Source organism: Enoplosus armatus, chromosome 3 (assembly GCF_043641665.1).
Source record: "Enoplosus armatus isolate fEnoArm2 chromosome 3, fEnoArm2.hap1, whole genome shotgun sequence".
NCBI classification, from domain to species: domain Eukaryota; kingdom Metazoa; phylum Chordata; class Actinopteri; order Centrarchiformes; family Enoplosidae; genus Enoplosus; species Enoplosus armatus.
Window position 1 is genome coordinate 28270225 of NC_092182.1, and position 18110 is coordinate 28288334.

At 40.9% G+C, this 18110-nt stretch overlaps 1 pseudogene; it reads right to left on the reverse strand.

Moving 5' to 3' along the window:
• Window positions 1-6581: 6581 nt before the first annotated feature.
• Window positions 6582-17640, reverse strand: LOC139283326 (protein FAM107B-like; annotated as a pseudogene).
• Between the last annotated feature and the right edge of the window lie 470 nt (window positions 17641-18110).

Below are 18110 nucleotides of genomic sequence, written 5' to 3' on the forward strand. Positions count from 1 at the left end.
CAGGCAGCTCTTTCAAATAAAGTGACAAAAATTGTCCAAAAAACAACCAGCGATGGACTATAATCGTCCAACCCACACAGGTTTCACAGGTTTTCAAACTGTGACGGTGATGTAAAACCAATGGGAGGTTCGTTATTGTAGTTTGGCTGCTGATTTCAGAATCAGAAATCAGAATAAGAAATACTTTATTGATCTCCAGGGGGAAATTATACATACATATTGATGAAGATACTTTAAAACACAAAAAAATCACACTCATCCACCCATCGTGAAAAACGTCCATAAATCCACAAAAAATACACGCCTCATAACCGCAGAACCTGCCTGAGAATCCTCCTGTTTTTAGGTTTCCTTCAGTGTCACAGCGATCCAGTGACAGTTGTCTGTACGTCCATGAGGACACTGCAGACAGGAGCTGCTAACAGCTGATTCAGCTGCTGTAATGGAGACACTTTGACTACATGGCTAACAAAAATGCAAAATAACTCAAGGTACAGCCCACAGCTAACTGACTGGTTCCATGGCAATATTATACTTCATTGAAGCTGGTTCTAACTCAGAACTTGTATGAATGTCCCGTATGAACTAACTGGGAATGTGGATCATCTTCAAAATTAACCACATTTAGAAAAAAACTTGATCGTACTGTAGTTTGTTCCAGTTTCCTTCCACCCAAACAAAACACAAGCATGCTTTCTATCAATAACAGTATCGCCGCTGCCCTCGAGCAAGGCACTGGCCTCAGAGCTGCAGTTTATCGCTGGGTGCTGCACCGTGGCTTCTGCCAAATATTTAAGACAGATCAGAGGGAAAACTTCACCGCAGACATCCATTAATAACAATTGACTGCAGGGACAGAACAGTGATTTTACCACACTGACCACACCCCCTGCAATGACATCATAACAAAAAAGAAGAGAGGAGGAGACCTGTGCTTTAAGGTGATCAAGGACTGGTGCGACAGTCCCGTTCCTGCTCACCTGATTGGGAGTTATTTCTACATCGGTCATTATCACAGCAGCCCCACCACAGGCCAGGGTTGTTCTTTTAGAGGGTTCAATTATGCCATCGGCAGCCAACAAGCAAAACAGCTGGGGTTCATGGGTGGGTGGGGGCACCTTTCACACCTATCAGCCTTTTTGAGCCCGACATCAGGGGGCCTTCAAACTTGTGAATACCAAGAAAGCAGCAGGACCAGCCGGCATCAGCGGGCGGATCTTAAAACTATCTGCTCGTCACAAAGCTCAAGGACCTGGGATTAAACACCTCACTATGCATGTTGACCATGGACTTCCTGAGGGTGGGCGGACACACCTCTTCCACCCACATCCTGAACACCGGAGCACCCCAGGGCTGCGTTTTGAGCCCCCTGCTGTACTTCCTGTACACAGGACTGTGTAGCCACTGTCAACTCCAAAACTATCATCAAGTGTGCTGCAGTCGTGAAGAAGGCTGAGAGGCTCAGGAAGAGCTTCTACCCTCAGGCCCCCCAATCATACACATATATTATTATTATCTAAATTTATTTATTTTTTTAACTATTTTTAATGGACTACTGGCGGGATTGGATTTCACTGTTACTGTTCCTTGTATGATTGCATGTGACAAATAAATTGATTGATTGATTGATTGAGAATCCACTTGTTTTTCTCCGTGTTTGTGGTTTCACAGGTGCATATGACGTCACAATGCACAGACAACTGTGATAGGTCATTGTGCCTTTTAGAACGCTTGTTTGTTGTCACTGATTAGTGATCTTAGTTACGCGTTATTTTACTTTTTTTCTTCGGAAACAGAAGTTTAGGAGTCAAACAGGAGAAGCAGAGACACAAACAGGTCACACACACCCTTAACTATAAAGTCAATGGAAGAATCATATGAGTGGAACTGTGTCAGAACATCTCTGAGACAGCTGCTGCTGCAGCTGCCAGCAGCCTCCCGACTGCTGCAACGTTTTCAACCAACACAGCCCAGTCCCATGGAGAGAGCGTCCAACCAAACTCTATTCAGAAACCCGGCACTTTAACATGGCCTCATTCACCGGCCAACATCCACACCGCTAAATACATAATATAAGCACCGTTGCTGTCTTTTACATCCTGACACTTCCATTATATCAACTCGTGGTTAGTTTTTAAATGCTTTACACTTTAAATATGGGAAAACTTAAGTTCCTACTGGGGTTTTTCCACCCACAGCCTGCCATGGAGGGCGGTGGCGAGCAGCCCGAACCATTTCTAAAAGGTTAACTAAAATCATTTACTATTAACCTGCAGTTAGGTGGATTACATATGGCCCGAATTTACCTGTAGACCATGACGATTTGCACAAAGTCATCAGCCATGTTCAGTCAGGAATCCAAGTTTACCAAAAAGCGGGATTGTTTTGATTGTCAGATGTTTGAATGGAGTTTGGTTTGACCTTCTCTCCAAAGAAAGGCACGTCTCATGAAGCAGTCCTACAGCAAGTGAACAAGCTGCAACTCCACCCGCCGCTGAGAGAAAAGCGCCACAACATTTTCATAACCAAAGCAGTGTTAGCTAGCTAGCAGCGACTTCGTACCTTACCTGGCTCTCGGTCTATGGTCGCCGGGAGCGGGCGGCGGTTGCCATTTTAAAGCGATTTACTTTTCTGCCAAAAATTACATTTATCTCCCTCAACTGTCGATTCCTTGTTGATGGCGTATATCCAAGTACATTTGCAGCCTCCAGTCGCCGGTACGGACGGTACTCCACACATTCAGACGGTAAACCGGATCACCGGCTCCGTTGTGTCAGCCTCTGTTGGCTGGTTAAACAATGCAGCCCGCTGTACGAGGCGGCTCCGGCTGCTCTGGAGCCCGGTATCTGGCGAGGATTTCGGCTTTGCGTCAGTCTCTCCGCGGCAGCTGCCGGACCAGCGGCGTCAAGTCGGACACCAACAACAGAGGCAGCTTCCGGTCACCTTTTCAAATTAAAAAACTTAACTTGACTTCACATTTTTCAGAGATTTAAACTGCATCTCACGGTCTTCATCACTGGATTGAATGTATTTTGCGTAGAGTTTTTTTGTCTTCTTTTTTTCAAACTCCAAGAACAAGAATGAACTTTCATGTTTAATTTAACCACATTAGATTAAAACAAAATAACCTAAATTAAATTACATGGAAAGTTAATCAAACTGTAATTTCAAAGTAGATGATAGAAAATGAATCAAACATGAAAAATATTAAATGTGTCACATTTTTCAAAATACAATAACATCATTTGTCAGCAACTGTTCCACAAGTGAACTGTAGAGTGACTCCCATGGCAGTCATTAATTAAAAAGAATAAGTTAGTAATTATTTAAGTAATGTGATTTCTAACTCCTTTTTTAAAGATGTGAACACAAAATAAATGTACTTCCGCTACAAGGCTGATTCTGTCTGACTTGACTGAGCTTCAGCCCAGAGAGAAAAGAGGAGAAACAGCGACATCTGATGGCTAAAACCTTCATCACACAGAGGAGCTCTGAGGTCAGTGAACATAATACTACCACAGAAGAAGAGCGGTCACTTAACACCCAAACAGAGACAACTAAATAAACAGGACATTCGAGGTTTTCATATGATATGTACATCAGAGTTAAAGACGCCTTTTTTTAATGGAATTTTATAATTTTATTCAAATTGTTCACTGTACTTGTACATTTTAATGTTTCCTTGTGTTCAGTTTATAGATTACTGCTGCTGGGATTATTTTGTTGACAATGTACAGATGTCATGCAACAAATACTAATAATAAGAATAAATAAGGGAAATAATTGCTCCTGGTATTGCAGGTTATGAAGACTTTGTATCACATGATATTAAATCAAATGTAAAATCTGAACACTTTCAATATCTCCAGGTCGTGTTGTGTCAGAGAGCAGTGCACTGTCCTGGATAATGAAGCAACAAAACAGCAGAATTATTGTCCTTTATTTGTCTTCATGTCAACAAACACATTTATGCAGCAGGTTCTAATTTTATTCAGCTCTGAATCTGAACATGTTAATCACAACGGTTGTCGCTTTAAAAGCCACAAAAAGGAAATACAAATAAAAATAAGTCTGTTTTAGATTTGAATGTTAATTTATACAGTTAAAGTCTAAAGTGCTCTATAATCAAGAAATGTATTGATTTCATTGATTTAAATGATTGTACAATTCACTATCAACAATAAAAACCTGACCAAACGTAAGGCTTCAGTTCCACTTTGATGTGATCTGTGAGAGGAGGTCGGGGGGTTCGGGGGGGGTTGGAGGAGTGTCTGTGAGGAAAAGTTAAAAACAAAACACAGCAGTTCTGCAGTTGGCCGAGTAATGACTCTTTGTTCCGTGTACCATAATAATAGTATCTCATAATTACAAGAAAAGATGTTTTCTTGTAATTAGGACTTCTGTATCTCATAATTTTAAAGAATATCTTAAGGTATGGATTTTGTAATTATAATTTACGTATAAAATAAATATATGTAACCAGCATCTCGTAATTACAAGAAAAAGAATCCTGTATCTTGTAATAATAAGATAATTATGAGAAAAAAGATACAAATCTGGTCAGTATAAGATCTTTTCTCGCCATTATAACTGTTGAATATCGTAATTATGAAGGTGATTAGAACTGAATACAGAGGGACAAATAATATTAAGCACAAGTTTCCTTCTCATGTTATAGAGCAGCTCAAGTTTTACATATTAATAACTAATATTTCCTGAAATCCTGAAGATGAGATTTAGGCACAAGTGCAGTTTGTACGAACAGACAACATTTTCTTCATCATTAAAGGGTTTGACACGTCGAGGCGACCACGTCTGCAGCTGTAGTCCAAGTCCAGTCTCCATTGTTTCCAAGCACATTTCAGTGTTTTGGTCTGATTCCCGACACTTTTTCTCACGATTACAAGACACTGATCCTGGAATCGCAACAAAGTTCAACCAATCCAGATACAAGATACCGCTCTTCTTTTCTCATAACTTCTGCTGGTTATGACATCATTAATAAATTATGTTAATTATTCATAATTACAGAATACTGAAGTCGTAATCATTAGATCTCATAATCACCTCTTCTGTATCATATAATTATGACTCAGCATTTTGCATTTGAGATACGAATCACGTAATTATGAGGTATTTTCTTGTAATTTTGACTTCTGCATACCACAATTATAATTAATTAGCATCTTGTAATTAGAATAATGACTATTGCTATTATGATATCTGTAATTTCGACCTCTATGTCTCATAACCATGAGTTAGCAGACATATTTTAAAGATATTTTCTTGCGAAGTATCTACGAATCTGATAATTACGACATAATTATAAGTTACACGATTATTACACATAATTGCGAGATATGTATCTTGTAATAATGAGATGTACTTAGCTTGTCATAAGAGTCTTTCTTTGTCTGGATGACTTCTAGATGTCATGATTATACGCTATTAGCACTTTGTAATTTCAAGAAAGAATCTTCTATCTTGTAATTAAGAGATACAAATATCATAAGAATGAGATCTTTTCTTGTAATATTAACTTCTATATATCTTAATTTTGACTCAGCATTTCGTACTCATAATCACAAATGACAAATCTTATAATTATGACAACTTTTCTTGTAATTCTATATATTTTTGTAATGACGACTTCCATATTTGTAATTATAATTTAAAAATAATGAAAATATCTGGAGAATACTGAAATATTTTCTCATAACTACGGCTTCTGTATTTCGTAACTGTATGTCATACATCAGCATTTCGGAAGTACAAGAAAAAAGCCTCTTTCTCTAATTATGAGAGATATATAATTATACGATATGAATTCAATCTTTTCTAGGAATTACGACTTCCGTATCTCGTAATTAGACATAATTAACCATCTCATAATAACAAGGAAATCGTGTATCTTAAAATTGTGACTTAGGAATCTCGTAATTATGACTTCACATGTTGCAAACACAAGAAAAAAGGATGTTGTCTTTTTGTTGAATGCAACACATTTCTGTAATTCATCATTCATCAGGTCAAATCTTTTCTGTCTTTATCATCGTCCTTCCAAACAGGAAGTTGTTGTTCGTCTCCATGGCAACAGTCGTCTACCAGCTGTGACAAGTCAGGTAATCTGTCCAAAAGAGGTCACTCAGTGTGTCCTCAGCTTGTTCCAGCTTGTTCCAGTGTGTCCTGATCATGTCCTCAGTGTGTCATCATCATGTCCTCATTGTGTCCTGATCATGTCCTCAGTGTGTCATCATCATGTCATCAGTGTGTCCTCATTGTGTCCTCAGTGTGTCCTGATCATGTCCTCAGTGTGTTCCAGCTTGTTCCAGGGTGTCCTCAGCTTGTTCCAGTATGTCCTCATCATGTCCTCAGTGTGTCATCAGTGTGTCCTCATCATGTCCTCAGTGCATCATGTCCTCAGTGTGTCCTCATTGTGTCCTCAGAGTTTCCTCATTGTGTCCTCAGAGTTTCCTCAGTGTGTCCTCAGAGTGTCCTCAGTGTGTCCTTAATGTGTCCTGTAAACATGTGGACTGTCTGGTTCTCAGTTTGCTGTCTGCTGCAGGACAGCAGCTCTGTCTCTACACCTCTTTCTCGTCTTTACCATGAAACGACGTCCGTCTCAGATTTTCCTTCACTTTGACGAACTCTGGAGCTTTCAGGTTTTCCTCCTGCTCCTTCTCCTGCTCTTTGTCCAACTGCAACACGAAGACATAAAACGTTCAGGAAAACAGGAAGCTGACAAAACACTTACAGCAGATGTGTGTCTGATGTGTGTCTCTGTGTCTGTGTGTGTGTGTCTGATGTGTGTCTCTGTGTCTGTGTGTGTGTGTCTGATGTGTGTCTCTGTGTCTGTGTGTGTGTGTCTGATGTGTGTCTCTGTGTCTGTGTGTGTGTGTCTCTGTGTCTGTGTGTGTGTGTCTCTGTGTCTGTATGTGTGTGTCTCTGTGCCTGTGTGTGTGTGTCTCTGTGTGTGTCTCTGTGTCTGTGTGTCTGTGTGTGTGTGTCTCTGTGTCTGTGTGTGTGTGTGTGTGTGTGTGTATGTCTGTGTGTGTCTCTGTGTCTGTGTGTGTGTGTCTGATGTGTGTCTCTGTGTCTGTGTGTGTGTGTCTGATGTGTGTCTCTGTGTCTGTGTGTGTGTCTCTGTGTCTCTGTGTGTGTGTGTCTCTGTGTCTGTGTGTGTGTGTCTCTGTGCCTGTGTGTGTATGTCTATGTGTGTGTCTGTGTCTGTGTGTCTGTGTGTGTGTGTCTCTGTGTCTGTGTGTGTGTGTGTGTGTGTATGTCTGTGTGTGTCTCTGTGTCTGTGTGTCTGTGTCTGTGTGTGTGTGTGTGTGTGTGTGTATGTCTATGTGTGTGTCTCTGTGTGTGTGTGTGTGTGTGTGTCTGTGTCTCTATGTGTGCGTGTGTGTGTGTGTGTGTGTGTCTGCGTCTTTATGTGTGTGTCTGTGTGTGTGTGTGTGTGTGTGTGTGTGTCTCTATGTGTGTGTCTCTGTGTGTGTGTGTGTGTGTGTGTGTATGTCTATGTGTGTGTCTCTGTGTCTGTGTGTCTGTGTGTGTGTGTCTCTGTGTCTGTGTGTGTGTGTGTGTGTGTATCTCTGTGTGTCTCTGTGTCTGTGTGTCTGTGTCTGTGTGTGTGTATGTGTGTGTGTGTATGTCTATGTGTGTGTCTCTGTGTGTGTGTGTGTGTGTGTGTCTGTGTCTGCGTGTGTGTGTGTGTGTGTGTGTGTGTGTGTGTCTGTGTCTGTGTCTTTATGTGTGTGTCTGTGTGTGTGTGTGTGTGTGTGTGTGTGTGTGAGTGTGTGTGTCTCTATGTGTGTGTCTCTGTGTGTGTGTGTGTGTGTGTGTATGTCTATGTGTGTGTCTCTGTGTGTGTGTGTGTGTGTGTGTGTGTCTGTGTCTCTATGTGTGTGTGTGTGTGTCTGTGTCTGTGTCTTTATGTGTGTGTCTGTGTGTGTGTGTGTGTGTGTGTGTGTGTGTGAGTGTGTGTGTCTCTATGTGTGTGTCTCTGTGTGTGTGTGTGTGTGTGTGTGTGAGTGTGTGTGTGTGTGTCTCTATGTGTGTGTGTGTCTGTGTCTGTGTCTGTGTCTTTATGTGTGTGTCTGTGTGTGTGTGTGTGTGTGTGTGTGTGTGTGTGTGAGTGTGTGTGTGTGTCTCTATGTGTGTGTGTGTCTGTGTCTGTGTCTGTGTCTTTATGTGTGTGTGTGTGTGTGTGTGTGTGTGTGTGTGTGTGTGTGTGTGTGTGTGTGTGTGTTACCTCCTCCAGCTTCCTGTGTCTCTTCAGCAGCTCGGCCTCCAGAGGTGAAATCTTCCTGCGAGCTTCGTCCTCCTGTTTCCTCTGTTTGATCAGCTGATCTCTCTTCCTCGACTCCAGAACTCTCTGCAGCTCTGGCTTCGTCTCCACGCTCCCCCCGCTCCCCCCACCCCTGAACAAATACAGACAACAATACTTTATGTTTACCTGACAAACTCTCACTGACCCCCCCCAGAACACAAACACAAGCTATACGTTATATTAACGTACATCACCCCTGTCCCCACTGCGTTACATTAACGCACTCACCCCCTACTGGACACTTTATCTGGACACTTTACTTTATTCTGGTCACTGCACTGTTGTTATTTATCTTATCTTATTTTTATTTTTATTCTTATTCTTATTTTAGCTTTTATATTCTACTTATTTGTTATCAAAACAATAGCACCTTCAGACCACAGCAAATTCCTTGTAATGTATGTTACTTGGCAATAAACAGTTTCTGATTCTGATATATATTAAGCTATCGCTCGACTGATACTGGAGTCAATATATGGAGTTTTTATTGAACCTTTATTTAACCAGGAACGTCCCATTGAGATTGAGAATCTATTTTTCAAGTGAGAGTTGGCCAAGAGAGTCAGCAGCGTAAATAAACACATAGTTACAGACACACAGATACATGATACATACTGAGCGAACAGTATATCTACAATCAGCTGATACCAGTCAATATATCGATCCAGCTCATACAACAACACACACACACACAAACACGTCTGTATAATCGTACAGTTTTAGTTCATTGTGTGTGTGTGTGTTTATTTGTTTGTATGTATCTGAATGAATGATGAGTGTGTTTGTGTGTTGTAATCAGTGTTTCCTCCAGTAGAGGGCAGTCTGTTATATCAAGAAATACAACTAAGAACAAACACATCTTTTCCACCAGCTGATTTCAATTACACAGCTGTGTGTGTGTGTGTGTGTGTGTGTGTGTGTGTGTGTGTGTGTGTGTGTGTGTGTCTGATCAAAAATCTGGCCCTTACCAAACAATGCATTTGAATTCATCATGTGTTGAACAATCACAAATACTGTAGACATGTGACATTCAGGAATGTCCCATGTGAACAACATTTGATGTGTGATAAATTCACACAAAGACATTTCACACACACACAAACACATTTTAGATTTATCATCTACTATCATCAATTGTGTGTGTGTGTGTGTGTGTGTGTGTATGCATTGCACTGATGAATATAAATAGAGAATAAAGAATAAATAATGAGGTAGTAGTATATGACAGGTGAAATGGGTCCAGAATCCGTCTGTTTATTCTGAGTGTCAGACATTCAGAGTGTGTTAATGTTAATGTTAATGTTAATGAGTGTGTGTTTTATTAGTGTGTGTGTGTGTGTGTGTTTCTGGGCCTCCTCCAGCTTCAGCCTCAGTTTCCTCCTGAATGATAAAACTGAAGAGAAAAAGCCGGCCTTGCTTTGCCCACAGTGTTGAAGCTCTGAGTGTGAATGAGCAACTTTGTGTGGAGGTGAAACTTTCCCAGCGTCCTCAGCGGTGCAGGCCTGTGAGGTGGGAGGCTGTTGCTTAGCAGCGTCGGCTCGTTTCTTCAATAACACACTCTGAACTCGATGAGAGGACATGCAAGTCTGATTCTATTCACCTAGTTTAAGATATGCTACCAGAAAATATTGCTCTCTGATTGGTCAGCAGGTTAACCATGTCCAGACCAAAAACATGTATTCATCAGAAGCTGCATTATTAACGTCATTAACCCTCGATAATCTGGACCAACAGCTCATCTTACAAATCAGTCCAGCTTATCATGTTTCCCTCAGTAAAAGTTAGAAAATCGGTGCAGACAAAGTGAGACAGCAGCAGATCCTACCGGAATATTTATGGCTGTTAAAGTCGTGATTTAGAAAGCAGCATTCTGCTAATTGTTACTGAGAACTTATGTTTAGTGACAGCATGAGAGTTTCTCCATAAACATCCTCACTCACTAAAAAATGTGTAATTTCTAAAACACATCCTAACTTCTCAAAAACAACCTTTATAGCAAATTTCCTTCATTCCTAAACTGATGTCCCCACTTTCTAAAAATAACAATATTTTTTTATTTTAAAATAATTTAATTGAATTTTTCAAAATGTCCTCGCTTCTTAAAATGTGTTCTCTTTCTACAAGATGTCAAAACTGTCTTTACTTTCCAAAATACATTCGAAACATATGCCCCAGACTCCAGAATGTCCTTTATAAAATGTGTCCTTACTAACAAATATGTCCCCACTTCCCACTACCATCCTCACATGTGTAGTAGTCAAACACACACACGCACACACACACACACACACACACAGGTACCGTTTGCAGCTGCTCATCAGCTCTCGGTGAAGCTCTTGATGACTTTTTGAAGCTTTGACAGGATTCACCAGTTTCTTGGGTTTGATGAGGTCTTCATCCTCATCTCCCTCCAGGTAGTCAGGCTGGGGGACATAGCTGGACACCGGGGACGGTTTCCTGTGGACGCCCTCAGACCGGTGCTCCTGCAGGTCTGCATACGCTGAGGCTACAGACACGAGGACACAATCATCAAAACATTCAGTTTAAATGGACTAAGAGTCAAAAATTGCGCTTAAATTTCTAAAATCTGACATCAAACTTAACTTGGAATTCAAATTCTGACTTCCTGCGAGGGTGAACCCTTTAGATTTGATTGACTCCATGATGTTTACTCTAGGGCCACCCTCAGGACAGCCCTTACATGTTTAGTTGAGAATAAGTTAATTCTTCAAGCAAACGATGTGGGCTTCATAGATAATTGGCGGACTTTCTGGAGGAGACCTGGTCTGATGAGGAGAGACGGCATTCATCCCACTTTGGATGGAGCGGCTCTCATATCTAGAAATCTGGCCGACTTTATTAGTGAACCAAAACAACAACCCAGAGTCCAGACCAGGAGGCAGAGTCGCAGTCCTACAAGCTTCCCTGTGCTTCCATTAGAGCAGTTACCCACCCAAAACCCCATAATGACTGTGTCTGCCCCCCCACCACTTAAATTAATTCAATCAAAAATAAACAGGAGAGGAGTCATAAATAAAAACTTAATAAAAATTAAGACCACCACTGCTACAGGCCAAAACAATAGGAAAATGAAGTGTGGACTGTTAAACATCAGATCTCTGTCATCTAAAGCTGTATTAGTAAACGAGTTAATATCAGAGAATCATATTGATCTACTGTGTCTGACAGAAACCTGGCTGTGTCATGAAGAGTATGTCAGCCTGAATGAATCCACTCCGCCCAGTCATACTAATACTCACATCCCTCGAGGCACCGGCCGAGGAGGTGGAGCTGCAGCCATCTTTGACTCAAGCCTGTTGATGAACTCTAGACCTAAACTGGATTATAACTCATTTGAAAGCCTCGTTTTGAGTCTCTCACTCCCAACCTGGAAAACACTGAAGCCAGTCTTATTCGTTATAGTCTATCGCGCTCCAGGTCCATACTCTGAATTCTTATCTGAATTCTCAGAGTTATTATCAGGTTTAGTCCTTAAAACAGACAAAGTCATTATCGTAGGGGATTTTAATATTCATGTGGGCGTTGATAAGGATAGCCTTGGTACTGCATTTACCTCTTTATTGGATTCGATCGGCTTCTGTCAGAGGGTACAGAAACCCACTCACTGTTTTAATCACACCCTCGACCTGGTTCTGACATATGGACTTGAAATTGAACATCTAATTGTCTTTCCACAGAATCCTTTGTTATCGGACCATTATTTAATAACTGGACTACACGCCATTAGGCAAAAAAGTCTACACCAGATATCTATCTGATAGTGCTGCAGCTAAATTTAAGGAAGTGATTCCATCGGCATTTAATTCAATGCCATGTCTCAATAAAACTGAGGACTCCTATGCTAACCTTCGTCCCTCCCAAACTGACCGTCTTGTTGACAGTGCTGCAGGCTCAATGCGACTGACACTTGACTCTATTGCCCCTCTTAAAAAGAAAATAATAAACACAGAAAGTCAGCTCCATTGTATAAATAGGAAATGGCGCTCCACCAAACTGGAAGAATCACATTTAATTTGGCAAAATGGTCTTAGAACTTATAGGAAGGCCCTCTGTAAAGCCAGAGCAGCCTATTACTCATCTTTAATAGAAGAGAACAAGAACAACCCCAGGGTCTTCGAATGTCCTTGGTTCTAAAAACGCAGATCGTCACCATATGGATTATCTCATGAAACGGTTGTGTCTCCAAACTGCATCTTGTGCCCAGATGGACTTACTGGTTCTTAGATGCACATGTATTGGGAATGCAAGGATGTGAGGTTATTTTGGGGTGATGTACTGGATGTAGCGGTGCCATGCTCTTCCACTCAATGGATTAACACATATATTGATATAATTAGCATGGAGCTAACAGTGGCGAGAGGTCACTAGGTTTATATTATGTGTTGTGTTTTGTTTGTATATATCTAAAGCAAAAGAACAATAAAAGAATGCTGCAGCTAGCACGTACTTGGCCATGAAGGTGGTGTTTTTGAACACTTCACGCTTCACAGTCTAAAGTACAGAGTTCGTCCCTGTTTGTCTGAAAGAAGAAAGGACAGATTAACAGGCATCTGATCCGAGTCCTCGGATATTCTGGGAGACAGAGATCAGATGTCATACAGTTCACTTCACACAATGACCTCTTTCTCAAGTGCAACCAGAGACCAACATCCACTGCTGCTTCATATTTCACAAAAATGAAATGAGCTCTGGATGTTTGGTCATCGGCTCGTCTCAGTCAGAAACACAGGGACGCCTGCAGTACATGGCCAAAAGTATGTGGACAGCTGCTCTAACAGCCTTCACTCTGATGGTTTTAGGTTTTCATCCAGATGTTGAACCTGCTGCAGGGATTTGCTCCCGTTCAGACACGAGAGCATTATTGAGGTCCAACACTGATGTTGGCGATCAGGTCTGACTCCCACTCCAGTCCATTTCTGCTGCTTTAGAGTCCGACATACGTGGCATTTCACATGGTGATCTTAAAGGCAACACACACCTGCTGTGCTCAGTTAATTAACAGAAAATGAATTGGCAACTGTTTTGATAATTCATTAATCGTGAGTCAGAGAACCTCAGATTATCCTCTGGTGTCAGTTTCTTTGTTTTTGGACTGTTGGTCGGACAAAAAATAATATGATGTGAAACTGTGATGGACATTTTAAACTACTCTCTGGTATTTTATATACAAAGATTTTATATCTCCAGAATAACTGGCAGATTGTTAATGGAAGTAATCATTAGTTGCAGCCCTGTTTGACAAAAATAGACCATTTTAAAGGTTTTGCTGATGCACAGACACAAAACAGGACAGTATCCCAACAAGCTGACATGTGCTGACTTGTTTGGATAGATAAATAATATCTGAGCAAAGAAGATGAGTTCAATGGTCACTGTGAAATATTTACCAGTTTACACAGAAATATGACACAAGCCGTTAAAATGTCCAGACTACATTCAAAAAGTAAAGCGAGTCGCTGTGATTGTGTGTGTTACTGTGTCTGACTGCTATCTGGACTCTGACAGCTACTGTTGCATCTCTTTGGTGCGTGGTAGCTCCAGACTGTGATTAGCTGCTGAGTTCAACGTCAGTATCAGGACGGCCGGTTTGATATGATCTTAGTCCTGAAATCAGATGTCAGGGAGATAATTGACACCTTGTTCTTGTCTGTTCTGGAGCTGACCCTGCATGTAACAGACAGACATGCTTCTATTTTAATCAGTACAGCTGCATTCTGCTTGTGCTTCATAGCTGCAACCTGAAGCATGCATAAAGCAGCAGTGTCCACAACGTGGACGGTGTTGAGACGTGTTTGGCTCATGTGTTGCAGCCGTGGACACAAAGTCATGAAGCTCCCATCATGAAACTTGCACCATGCCAGCTCGGCTCAGTGCGACAAACCCTCCCACTATAGAAAAACCCTATTTTGCGCGTTACAGCCCTCTGCAGTCCTCTGGCCCATTTCACCAAATCTGCAACATGCAAACAGCGACTAGCAACATGAGCTAATTTCCTCTCGCATTAATTCTGACACATTTAGCTAATCAAGAGAAACACCATCATTGCTGAGGGACAATTATTCATGAAACTGAATGATCTATCTATCTGCTGTCAGCACTCACATCTGACTGAGTAAATATCTGATCTCTGACTCTCACAGCAATACTCTCTGGGACTCGGAGACTTTACTTTATCTCAGAGTTTCAACAGGAGAGTTGAATCAGAGGACTGATGCGGGAAGTCTGGAAGGACTTTGAGATATTCTGTGGTTTCATATTGATTTGAGACAGGACGTGCAAACTAAGCCTCTCTATAGTTTATCGATGTCTCTATGAGTGCCTGTTATCTGGTTACAACTAGAAGCTGTGTTTCTGCTTCAGTCTGATAACTGTGAGAGGAAGACTGTCTGACTCCACCTCAGCCAGGAGACAATGTGATCATGTTACACAGTCAAGTCAGAAGATAATGTCTTTTCTCTTTAATTCATTCAAAAGGAAGTTATGAAATCACATCAAACCTGCAACTGCAAAGTGCTCAAAGCACCTGAAACAAAAAACTCTTGTATCATCTGTAAATTGAGGACTAAAACTAATCCTGCACATTCTGATTTGACTCCAGGATCAGAAATTTCTGACATTTACCAAGTTTTACAAGCTACAATACTGACGCACATAATCTGCACTCACACCCCATATTTCTAAAGTTGATTGACCAGACACAACATCAACAACATGATCAACAACATTAATAATAACAGAAAAAATAATAATTACTTCTGGCCCTGCAACAAAAACTGAAAAATAATTACGCATTTCATTGAAATTAAACCAAATTCTAACAAAATAAATGACATTTCTCTTTCGGTCTTTTGCTTCAGACTGAGTAAAAACTTGGTGATCGTTGTAGAGATTTTACAGACTTTACGATTTGTCGATTAATCACACAAACAGATGTGATAACTGTTCAAACACAGCGGGTTGAAGTCTGCTTTCCTCTTACATAAACACTCAGGTCACAAACTGTTTGAGTGTCAACCGGTGCAGCTATTGATCAGCTCCTAGAAAAACAATCCTGTTTTTTACCTTTAAAAACTGCTAAAAAGCTCTTTCAGTTTGTGAACCTCTTAACTGTAACTAAAACACCAGAGAGTACTGGACCAAACAAGGACTAAAACACCAGAAATTATTGGACCAAACCAGGACTAAAACACCAGAGAATATTGTACCAAACCAGGACTAAATCACCACAGAGTACTGGACCAAACAAGGACTAAAACACCAGAAATTATTGGACCAAACCAGGACTAAAACACCAGAGAATATTGGACCAAACCAGGACTAAATCACCACAGAGTACTGGACCAAACAAGGACTAAATCACCACAGAGTACTGGACCAAACAAGGACTAAAACACCAGAGAATATTGGACCAAACCAGGACTAAAACACCAGAGAATATTGGACCAAACCAGGACTAAATCACCACAGAGTACTGGACCAAACAAGGACTAAATCACCACAGAGTACTGGACCAAACAAGGACTAAAACACCAGAAATTACTGGACCAAACCAGGACTAAAACACCAGAGAATATTGGACCAAACCAGGACTAAAACACCACAGAGTACTGGACCAAACAAGGACTAAAACACCAGAGAATATTGGACCAAACCAGGACTAAAACACCAGAGAATATTGGACCAAACCAGGACTAAAACACCACAGCGTACTGGACCAAACAAGGACTAAAACACCAGAGAATATTGGACCAAACCAGGACTAAAACACCAGAGAATATTGGACCAAACCAGGACTAAAACACCAGAGAATATTGGACCAAATCAGGACTAAATCACCATGCAGGTCTGCATGACTCCACATTCCTTTAATTCTGTTGATTAGAAACTGTCTGAAAATCTTTTATTATATAACAATCTCAGCATAGTAAGTTGATCTAAACTCCCACTCAAATCAAGTTTCCCTGCCAACAGTGACTTCATCTTCATCATCCTACGCTCAACTCATCCACACCAACCTCACGCTGTTTTATCAACAGTTAGCACCACGTTGCTCTCCAACACATGACTCAAGACTTGAATTATTCATGAAATGTACATAAAATGAAATATATAAAAGCAGAATATCCTGGCAATACAAGTTCACCGCCAGTGGTGGAAAGTGAGTATTACTCATGTAGTGTACAGGTACAGGTATACTTCCATTTTATGCTACTTAAAAAAAAACATTTAAATATTGTACTTTTTGCAGCTACCGTTAGTAATAGGAAGTAACATTTCACACATACAACCAATAATAAGCTCATGAAATATGATGCATTGATGCAGATTATCTAACACCTCAAAATTGCCAACTACAATATTAAAATGCACCTTGAATGTATCAGCAAAATGATCCAGTAATATACTACATAGTAATTTGACACTCACAATGCCAATATTGTGCATAATTAGTACTTTCACTTTTGTCTAAGTAACATTTTGATTGCAGGACTTGTACTTGTAGAGTATGTTTACACTCTTGTTACTTTTACTTGAGTTAAGGATCTGAATACTTCCTCCACCACTGTAACCCCAACAAATCTGTACAAGCCTCACTTTCAAGGTATATAAACTAATGACTTCTTAAAACTGCAAATAATCTCCACCTTAAGTTCTTTATTCCTAAATATGTAAATGAATGATTTCAATTCCAGTTCCAAAATAACAATAAAATAAATTGATATTCATTAATAATCTTATTTGACTTAGTTTATGCTACATATAACACATATTCACCAAAAGACAAGAAGAGTCAATCCAACATAAAACATTGACAAAATAAACCTGATTATAAACAGCATATAAAATGAACAGTGTTCTGCATAAAACTGAAGCATGACAACACTAAAAGTTAAAATAACTTATTTCCACAGTTTTCTTGGGTGTTTGGACAGATGACTAAATCTGAGTAGTTTGCCCAGATGTTTCAAAAGGCACCCTAAAGAAGAATAAAACAACATATCTCACAACACAATAAATACACACAACAGTCAACAATGCATCAGTATAACACGTTAGTCAGCTACAATCTGTACTAAATGAGCTTCAGGAGGATCCAGGATCAGAGTCAGTCCTTCTCTGGTTCTTACCAGACTTCACCATCCCCTCCCTGGCTGTGGTGGGCTTTTCGGGGCTCGTCCTCTGATCCATCTGGTCCACGTCCTGATGATCCTCACGTGTTTCAGTCTGTGTGAACCATCATGCTGTCTGTACGAGCAGCAGCGCTCCTCTCCTCCCGACTGAATCATGCCGAGTGTAAAACATCAGTCAGTGTTTCCCTCCTGCTCCTCCTCCTGCTGTTCCTCCTCCTCCTGCTGCTCCTCCTCCTGTTCCTCCTCCTCCTGCTCCTCCTCCTCCTGTTCCTCCTCCTCCTGCTCCTCCTCCTCCTGTTCCTCCTCCTCCTGTTCCTCCTCCTTCTCCTGTTCCTCCTCCTCCTGTTCCTCCTCCTCCTGCTCCTCCTCCTCTATCTAACCTGCTCTCAGCCTTTTACACTACCTTCAGCTTCTGTTCATATTTCAACTTCAGCAGGTTTCATTGGTTTGAGATTAAACAAACAGTCAAAGGCTGAACGTGTGAAGCCAGCAGAGGGCTGATATCTTCTCATGACCTGAAGGTGGCGCTGAAAAATCACACTTTCTTTCACATATGGCCACATTCCTTCAGCAGTGTGAACATGAATGCGTCCTGAGCCACATTGAAGGACTCTGTGTAAAGTATG